This window comes from Carassius auratus, chromosome 43 (genome assembly GCF_003368295.1).
Source record: "Carassius auratus strain Wakin chromosome 43, ASM336829v1, whole genome shotgun sequence".
Taxonomy (NCBI): Eukaryota; Metazoa; Chordata; class Actinopteri; order Cypriniformes; family Cyprinidae; genus Carassius; species Carassius auratus.
Genome location: NC_039285.1, coordinates 14,651,465 through 14,662,760, shown reverse-complemented (window position 1 = coordinate 14,662,760; position 11,296 = coordinate 14,651,465).

The following is an 11,296-nucleotide window of genomic DNA, read 5'->3' as shown; positions in this document are numbered from 1 at the left end:
GGCCTTCCACTGAATGGGAATCGCACAAGATTACTCAGCTCAATCCAACTCATCAATAAACTGGTTTTATCAGCTGGAGAAGTGCACTCCATAAAAACAGCAAGAAACAACACATATCTTTACATGGCACAGTAACAAATGAGTACTATGACAACAAATAAAGATGTACTTATTGCAGGGAATTGATACTGAACCTAAAGATGGGTGAAAATGAGGTATACAGGTTTGTTAGGACCAAGAAAGCTTAAATTGTTGAAAAAGTTTTGACCATGCGAAAAGGCAAAAGCTGACTGCCTGCACAATTCGTCATGCTGAGTGGCCATAACATGGGTCATTAAAGGCATTAAGGCTAAAGAAGTGCGTGCTTTTCCAAGAAAGCAGACATTTCCACTTTGTGGTTGGAACTTATCATTTAACTTGTCAAAGGCTGTTGTTAAATGTGGCATTTCAGTAAAATGTTTTTCTGCCTGCACAAAACAGCTAGCGGCAAAAATAAACAGGAGACCATTTTACCTTGAAATTGATGTTTATACTGATAATGGAGGAAATCACCATCACAGCAAAATTAACAACATGAGCTAAAACAATGACGAACCTCTTATGTGATTGGCAATGGAAATGTACCAAATTATAAGACGTTCTCAGAAAGACTGTGGGGCTGAAAAAGAAGGGGAAGTTGTTTTAAAGAGTTATGCAAAATGCGTAATTTGCTTCATTTCAATTCACGAGTGTGAATTTTAATTAAACACACCCCCCCCCTCCCCTACCCCCCCCCCCCCCCCCCCCCCAAAAAAAAAAGAAAATAAAAAATCAACACACTCTGGAGGAATTTAATTAGTCCAATACATGTTTTAAAGTTACGTAATTAATGCTATCTAAATGTGTATTAATTTCTTCCTAACAGTAAATGTATACATAAATGTAAGTGTTCTACTATCATAGTCCATAATTTTTTTTTTTTTATATATATTATTAATATTTTATATTTAGTTTGTAATAACTTAATGTAATTAAGTATATAAATTAAATACAGTTAGGTCCACCAAAAAAAAAAGCCTTTTTTAAGGTAAAGGGAAGCACTAAATTAATTTATCTTTATTTTAGAGATACATATTTCTTAGTCAATGTTTTTGTTTGTTTGTTTGTTTGTTTTTGTATTAGCTTAATTAAACAGAGTAAATTTATATAATATAATATTCATGTCTGTACTTTTGAGTGAATGGAAAGACCTACTAGTGTTTAATGTTGTGTTTTGTTAGCACATAAGGCAGAGGTTAATAACTTCACTGCATTGACATTACCACAAATATTGTTCACTGAATGAAACAACATACACATCAAAAACTATTTTAAATGTCCAACATAACTCATTGGTTAACACTAACAGGTCAGTCCATTTACTCTTAAGTAAAACATGCTGACAACTAAAATCTCGACTATCTAAGTTTCAGTTAATGCAACAACAACAAAAAAGATTAATGTAGTTCAAACACAAATGAAATAAGTAAACTTATGTTTACATAGTTTAGTGGACTGCACACAATGATAAAAATTCAGTACATTAAATACAATTAAAGTACACTTCTTTTTCACAAGGGGTGCCAATATTAACAATATTCTGTATCCTTTCTCTATGCATCATGCTTTGGTAAACTCAACAAGCAGCAAAACGTGGATTTGTTTAGATAGGTGTTTCAATTTTTATGATTAATAACATCTAAAGTTCCTGGAAAAACTCATTTGTGGAGGTTATGACAGCATGTTTACCTAGTTTATACTGCAAAAACAAAAAATTATAATTCTACATCCTGTGCTCATTTAACATTCAATTGAAGTTCGTAAATCAAATTCCCAATTCAACTTGATTAGTGGCACACAACCCTGGTGTTTTGCTCATCTAACATAAAGCAATAGCTGAGGCGAAGTGGCCTTTGGAATATCAATGCTTTCCATTCAGAGTCAACTTAAAAAGAGACAAACAGGTCGAAAACAACCACCATGCATGTCAATGGCAACAACACAAACATATTGATATTCAAAAACTAAACTAATGCATGATGAATGCGATAACAAACTTAGAACACTGGTCCTTGGGTGAAAAATGGAGATCAAAAGCGATCTGAAAGACTCCAATTATTTTCCAGATCGATGGCTTTATTTAGTGTGTGTATTTAGATTCAAATTGGTTTTTAGAATCTACTTTTTCAGCAATTGTCTCGTCTCTAATCCCTTCCATTGTGATGAATTCTTCCATTGCCAGTCAATGCAGCTCTGCCTGATGTCTCTGTGTCAGCGTGGTTTATTCAAATGCATCTGAGGTCCGTGCACTTAAGGGAAAGTCAGTGATCAAACGTACGGCCGTGCACAAGTGTGTTTACACAGGACTGCAGTAAGTTGAATATGTGCTGCAGCTCTTGTGTATCCATGCTTAAAAAGTGAGCTATTGATCCGATTAGCATGTGGAGGGACGTAAAGATTGTTTTTTTTTTTTCAATAAGCAGTCTCTTTCTCACCTCCATCTATTTGTGTGGTCGGAGTGGGAGAGGTGGCAGGGTGAGGGAGGGATTTCTTCCTGTAGAGGAACCCTGAGCCACCGATGGATGTAATGAGGTCCATGTGATTGTGCAGGAACACAGATGAGATTATAAAAACAGATAAAGGTCAGAACCAGGAGACCTTCTCAACCTTCTCAATCAAGAATCGTGAATCTTCAAAACTCTAGACTCTTCTCTAGAAATCTTTTGGCTCATGAGCTCTCAGTTCCACTGGCAGATACATGTAAGTCATGTATTTAAACCTTTATATTGTATTACACATCCGTAAGTTGCAAAAGTGCATTTAAAATGCATTAAGGGGGGGGGGGTGAAATGCTATTTCATGCATACTGAGTTTTTTACACTGTTAAAGAGTTGGATTCCCATGCTAAACATGGACAAAGTTTCAAAAATTAAGTTGTACGTTTGAAGGAGTATTTTTGTTCCAAAAAAACCTCTTCCGGTTTGTCACAAGTTTCGGAAAGTTTTTTTCGAGTATGGGTCTGTGTGACGTTAAATGGAGCGGAATTTCCTTATATGGGTCCTGAGGCAATTCTGCCGGAAGAGCGCGCGCTCCCGTATAGCAGAGCACTGAGAGCACAACAGACATTCACTGATCAGAGCGAGAGCGTCGCGAAAAGTCACAAAAGGAGTGTGTTTTTGGTTGCCAGGGCAAGACAACCCTGCACAGATTACCAAAAGAGAAACAGCATTAAGGGACCAGTGGATGGAGTTTATTTTTACAGAGCATCAACGGAGTTGTGCAAGTGTTTTGTTTGTTCCCTGCATTTCGAAGATGCTTGTTTTACAAACAAGGCCCAGTTTGACGCCGGATTTGCACATCGTTTATTTCTTAAGGATGATGCAATCCCAACGAAAAAGGGTCACGATCGTGTGTTGGATCCACAGGCGGTGAGTAAAACTGCTTCAAATATCTCTGTGTTGTTAACTTAGCTATCAGCGCGTAAGCACATCAAGTAAACAACATGTGATGTTGTCATCAAACAGCACTTTCCACATGTACAGCTAAAAAAAAAAAAAAAAAAAAAAAAAACACGACATAAAGTGGAACTTAGTCATTTTCCAAAACCACTAAGCAAATATATACAGTTTCAGTACCTACCACATAGACGCCTTTGCTGATGCTGCTCTTGTTAAATTTCAGCCTCTGGATCTGTGTCACAGCTTCCAAACGCTCTCAACGCAAAAGCCTACTGGCACTCGTGATTCTTTAGCTCCGCCCACACGTCACACCTCCAGGCGCTCGTGTTTTTCCGGGAAAAATCGGTACAGACTATCTTTCTCTTATAAATATAATAAAAATAAAGACTTTTTGGAGTTATGAGGATGCAGTACTACTCTATAGGTACTCAAGATTAACAGGATATTGAGTGAAAACGAGCATTTCAACCCCCTTTTAACTGTAAATGTAATATCAATTAATACATTAATAAAAAATTCTAATCAAGTACTTTACATGTGCTTTAGTCTTTTAGACAACACATCAAAATAACATTTAAACCCAAAAAATTAAAATTGAAAAGTAAAACTTTTAATTTGACATTATGACAGTGCACTTCTTAAAACTTTACTTTAAGTGTGTTAAGAAAAGTGAACGTGTACTTTCTAAGTAAACGCAAGCAGCCTTTTACTTCATTGATATTTTCTGCGAGCATATATTTTAAAAATATATTCTGTTAAGTTTTGAAGTGCACATTCAATACTATGAAGCACACTTTCTTTTCACAATGGGTGCCAATAATAGAAGTCTATGCTGTTGCTATCTACACATCTGGAACAACTGTTATGCGACACGACCATGTATTCATCAGCACATACAGTATCTTGTGCCATAACTTAGACATGGTGGGAAAGTGTTAGTCAAGTTTGGCCATTATGCGTCTGTAATCCACAATTTTCTACACTGAACACCCTAAAATGACTGACTTCAAGGGCTTTGTTGTGTGAGAATAGCATGTGGCCATCTTTGATAAAGGAATCAATTTGGCAATCAAATACACGCCAATATGATCAGACATGGTTTGAACTCACCACAATAAAGCGTTATGGTGGCTCACAGTCAGCTCTATTCTTATTCACCACACACATCAGGGAGTCATTACTCTAATAATGTTCCCACAAGGAAAAACTGTCTCTCTTCTCAGCTCCCATTCCTCTCTTACAAACGGATCTGCCTCTTCTCAGCTCTCTGATTAGGTTTTCCTCGTGCTGAAGACGCTCATAATGTGTGACTTATCACAATGAGCTGATTCCTAGCGAGCCGCCGCAGACATCCGCATGGATACACCCTTATAATCTCAAATGGACCACTCATTGGCCTACTGAGATCTGTAGCAGCATAACATTCATTTTCAACAGGTTATTACTAGTGTAGTTGTGTAGGAACTGAAGTGAGGTATTTCGGTATCACTAGTGGCGCCAAATGGAATTGCAAAAAACAATTTGATTTCAGAAGAAAAACTTGGCGCTTGTCAGTGCAAATATGTAAGTCTACGGGATTTATTCAACCATTGTTTTATTCTCTAGGTGAAATGTATGGTGTAGTCACTTTTACCATCGTTCAACACATTTTTGTGTGAAGATTAACCAATGAAAGGCAAATTGTATGTCTCTTTGTACATAAAATAAATCAATAAACTCTTCAACTTTATCATCTAAGTTGGTAACTGTAAGGTCACAAGGTCAAAAAAAAAAAAAACCCTTCCACATTGTTCTGAATCATTTCTGCAGTGCCTTTTGAGCTCAGAAACTTTTAATAACGAGTTTAATAATGAGTTTGAGTTTTAACATCAATTATAATATTATTAAGTGATTAAGATATTTGCGAGCTTTTTTTGTATTTTTGTTATAAAGGTGAACAAAGTAATATAATTATCATCTCATGAAGATTGTGAGTTAAATATTTTATCCAGTGGATTGAGATATGAAGATTTTATGCCACTTACGATTTAAAATACACAATTCCACACCAACGCAGACCACGGACCTGGCAGGCAGCTCTGGTGAAGATGTTTCATGGCTTATCGAACTGTTTGTCCAATTTCAATTCGATGAGAATAAATAGGTAATGAGATAAAAGAAAACACTTCAGGAACTGTTGTGCTCTGGTATGATGATGAGTAACCCCTACAGAATTACAGTCACTTCATCTTCACACTTTCTTTCTTCTGGGAAATGTTTTTCTTGATTTAAAAAAAAAGAAACTGACACGTTGGCTATTCTTCAGATCTGGCCTGTGACCTTCACACACACTACCTAGAAGAAAAAGGTAACTATAAATCCCAGCTCCTAAAAAAGAAAGCAAATGTCAACCGACAAACACGCTTTCTCTAAAAATACACTTTCACATTTGTATTGTTCACATTCATTCATGCACACACACACACACACACACAGGCTGTGCATCAAACAGAAACACTTTTAATGATCATACTCCTTGTACACAGAGCATGTGCAAAGTTCCGATCAGCAGTAAGCCTTCTAATTAGATTAGAGCAAATTACCATTTGCAATGTCAGCCCAGTTTTAGTCATGACAATAATCTTCTGATCCTGCCACTGCTTAGACATTAATTACTACCTAAGACAATGAACCTTTTTTTTTTTACAGTTTTCCATCGGATTATATCAGCTACTACATGTTCATATCACACTCACTCATAAAGGGTTATTATTTCACTAGTTAATTCTGGGTAAATCTTATTAAAACATGCAGTCCTCAGGTAAGTGTACATCATTTAAAATAAATTATATGAACACTATTGGTAATGATTTACAATAAGGTCCCAGTAGTTACTTGAATGAATTAGTTACAAAATGAACAAAGACCAATTCATTTGTTACAGAATTTATTAATCTTTGTAAATGCCAGCTCAGTTCCATTAAATTATATTAACTGATGAGTTTAATATGTAACTACTATTTCATGAAATTAACAGGACTATGCTTTTATCTGTGTAAAACGTATTTAGTGAGAGATAAAATGACTCGAAACAATGTTTTTTTTTTTTGTTTTTTTTTTGGGGGGGGGGGTGTAAAATATGTGAGATTCACCCATATAGCTCAATAGCACCAAAAGGTACAGTATGAGGATGACAAACTGATTCTGTATAAAAGACACACAAGGAGGGAGTGGGGGGAAAGCAATTCAGATAGACATTGACTGAATCATTTCATGTTTTCAGGAGCCCCATTGTTCCATATGACATACACACAAAATGGGTTTGGGTCATTATCATTCACAGAACCCGCAGTGACAAGGGGGTCACAAACACTGGTGATTATCTGGAAAGCTCTTTTTGAAGCATTATCACTCACTTTTCAACTCAGGAATTAAGTCCCTAAGTGACAATTAAGGAACACTTACGTATTTTTCCAGTGTTCCTGTAGCTCAATTGGTAGTGCATTGTGCTATAAAGCGCAAGTTTGGGGGTTCGATTCCCTGGGAACACATGATAGGTAAAAATTTATAGCCTGAATGCACTGTAAATTGCTTTGGATAAAAGTGTCTGCTAAATGCATACATTTATTTTTTTTTATGTTTTTTTTTTTTCGCAACATTTTTAAAATGGTGGTCTGTTTGGATGGCACATGTGCGGAATGAATTATCATTTGGTTTGGGATCTGAAATAGCACTACTTATAACAGTAAAAGTATGTTCAAGTCTAATATAAAGATTTTTTATGATATATCTTTTGAAACTTATTCTATGAACTTTGAAATTGATGTTCTGAGGTTCTATTAATTTGCCATTCCTTCTCTAGACACTCCATTGGTCCTCAGGGTCCAAGAGAAAATGAGATTCTATATTTCAAGAATGGTTCTGCTGAGCTGAAGAACTCTAATTTACCCCTAATTCCTCCAGAGATTAAAATGTCTCCGAGCTCCGAAGTAGGTTTATGAATTTGAATATGTAAATATGAACAGACCATTAATACCTGAACTTCAAACCTGCCACCTCCTCCGGGCTTTCCATCACCGTTGACATCGTACTGTAACAAGGACATAGGCTGAAGAAAATTGCAGAGTGAGCAAGTTAAGTGAACACTGAGTCATAAAAATAATTTATAAGCAACATTTCTGTGACTCTCTTCAGAATGGAATTTTACATGGAGCAGGTGACCACAAGGAAGCTGTCATGCTGAGATCACATGACCAGCTGAAGATAGAGTGCAGCAGTCAGGTTCTGGAAGTAAAAAAAAAAATGTCATTCATTTTCTCGATTTTGGTCACACTTTATTTTAAGGTCCAATTCTCGCTATTAACAAAACATTAACTATGAATTTTGCCTCAGTAAACCCCTAATTTGCTTAATTATTAGTTAATAAGGTACTTGTCAAGTTTGGTAGGATTAGGGATGTAGAATATGGTCATGCAGAATATGTGCTTTGTGATTACTAATAAACAGACAATGTGTTAATACTAGGCATTCTAATAAGCAATTAGTTAACAGTGAGAAAAGAGTTACCTCGATTTTTAACAATAACTTTAAAACATTTAAAGACAGACCTGTTGTTAGCATCGAGGTTGTGGATCGATGACATATGCTTTTCTTTGAAGCCATCTGTTTGCATTATTTCAACTTAATAATGTTTAACACCGGAATTCATGGTGAAAAGTAGATTTCCCATAATGCTGTGCAAAATTCAGCCAATCAGAATTCTCATATATATATATATATATATATATATATATATATATATATATATATATATATATGTATATATATATATGTATATATATATATATATATATATATATATGTATATATATATATATATATATACACATGTATATATGTATATATATATATATGTATATATGTATATATATGTATATATATATATATATATATATATATATGTATATATGTATATATATATATGTATATATATACATATATATATACATATATATATATATATATATATATATATATATATATATATATATATATATATATATATATATATGCATTATTTTGTAAATAAAATATATTGTTTTTACAGATAATTATTGCGATTTGCAATGCTTCATGGGATTGTAGTTCTTTCCCTCGGTAAAGTGGTTAAGCACACAATCTTGTAATTGTGTTAGATTTTCAAATACTTTTTGGTTTCAAATAAAAGTTTGTTATGTTACGATAATGCTTCAGCTGTTTTTTAAATCCCTATAGGAAACATAAGTGGAAAAAAATACTACCAGTAAAAATACTTCCAGAACCAATGCCCTTGTTGTTCCATTTTTTGTTTGGTGACTGTGCTGTTTGCTCATCATGAATGGATTGATTTCATGGTGATTTTAAACTAATGCAGAAACTGTTAAAGGGACAGCCGTAGGATGGGGCTGTATACAAAATACAACTTCTCATACAAGGCCTTATATCTGATGATTGGTCTGAATCCAGTGCTGGGCCAAACTGAAGGCGAGCTCTTTAGTGTAGGCTGAGCTGAGCCAAGAGAGACCTGCAAAGACATGATGAATGGGGTGAGAAAAGGGTGGGTCATTTAAATGGCAAATTCACCAACAACTGAGCATCATTAATCACATTGTAATAGTCACTTCACAAACTCACAGACAAGATGTGACAGCAGGTAATTGAATTTTGAAGGGAATAATGTGATTTAGTTCACACATTGAACAGACTGAAGATTCTTCAGGCTCACTGCTTCAGGTTATAACTAAAGTAGCGGATCTGCAAAATGTGTGTTTGATGCTGATGTATTACCCCCAGCCTGCACCTTCCAATAAACAGTAAATGAAATAAGACATTCAGAGAGAAGAAAAAAAAACTGATAGAAGTGGATTTTAAAGTTAACGATTGAGGCTAGTCAAATTTGGCAAATCGCAATAAAGTTTCATGACTCCCTCATTCTCAAAAGCTATGAACAAAACTAGCGAAAGAAAAACTAAATTTTTATATTCAGAAAACTGTACAATGTAATGGCATATTGTGTTGATTCACCATTATACTGTATATAAAAACATTATTACCACTGGCCTAGAGAGCTTGGCTATGTTCAACATTAAACAAAACCCTGCGCATTCTTGGCCCCGGAAGGGTGACCAGATTACAGTGAATTCTTAGTTAGTCGGGACATTGCAATGTGTTTGGCCCAACAGATGTAGCTCATTATTTAATATATTCTGCTCTATTAATAGGTCAAAGAACTACACAGCCCACCCACTCTCATTACATAAGGCTACACATCACTCTGCTGCTGGCTTTTACATGAGAGTAAAGTGTGAATCATGGTGATGCAGCTTAAAATGTTTATTTGTAGCAACCAATCAAAAGAGCGTGGCTTGAAAAATAGTGTCTGTCCTGGTTTTTAAAGACATCTGGTCAATTTAGTCCTAGGTGATGTCATATTCACCAAAAAGTTATCAAATTATCATATAATATTGACAAATATTCTGATGCACTGTGCAAAATAAGACAGAGAACATGTATTTAATAAGTAAATGAGAGGAGTCACGTGACGTGCTCATGAACCTAGTCGCACTAGGTTTCATTTTATTTTACATTTTATTAATTAATAATACTTCCCCTGATGGGACACAATTGGAAACAACAGGAGTTAATTCTCTGATTAAGAAGAAATCCAAGCCACCGGCCACGGGCGATATATTGGACAAGATGGCGAATACTGTGGCCCACTTTGAGGACATTCTCAGAACTGAGTTGACGGTGATGCGGAACGAGTTTGCTTCTCAAATGTCAGTTGTTCAGTCGCTATGCTCTAAACTGGATCTCCTTACAGGGGACTTGAGAGAACAAAAGAAAGTTTTCGTGCTCAAGCAACAGGTTGTGGGTATACAGGATCAATAGGAGCTGCAATCTGCGTCTGGTTGGATTGCCTGAAGGTTACGAAAAGGACGACCCTATGGGCATCTTGAAGATCGCTATCGATGTGGCTCCCGTCTCTGTTGGGCAAAGAGACAAGGCTCTCCTCAGATCCCACTAAACCAAGGGTTTTCATCTTTAAACTGTAGTGGTACATGGACAGAGAGCTCTTTTTGTGGGCCGCCAGACTAACATTCCAACGGAGCAACACTGTCTTTCTTTCCAGATTTTTCCCCTGTCACCATGAAAAAAAAGAATGTGCATTTGCACCAGTTAGAACGGAAATTAGATAAGCTAGCATCCAGAATTTTTTTCTTGATCCTGCAATACTGAAGGCCATTCTCAATCAAGGTGAACCTAAAACGCTCTATTCCCCAGAAAAGCAAGAGTTTTTCTCAAATCCCATTCATCCACCAACTCTCAGTGACCCTCAGTTGGAAATTTGCTGTCTAATCGGAGAAGAGATGCTCAAAATGGTTAAGTGACTGTCTCTTTTACTATTCACTTTAATGTTCACTTCTTAATTCATATTTACTAGAAGCTTTCATTGAGCTTGCAGCATTGCTTACTGATTATGTTGTTATTTTATTTATGTTTAAGTTATATTCCTCTTTTCTCTCTCTTTTTCTCAATAGAGATACTGCCTAGTGAATATGTGACTATGGGACCAATGTTGGTGCTTCAGTAATGTACAGGTTTTACCTCTGCTTCAGTTATCTATCTGTTTCTTCTTGAGCATTCATACAAACCTTTATCTATTAACTGTTTGGGCTAAGGATCTTAATGAGGAGGTGCATGTTTTATTTTCGGATCAGATATGGGGAACTTTTAAGTTCTCTTCTAAAAACCCTAACCACCAAATGATTCAATGGAAATTTCTGCATGGGGTTTTTACA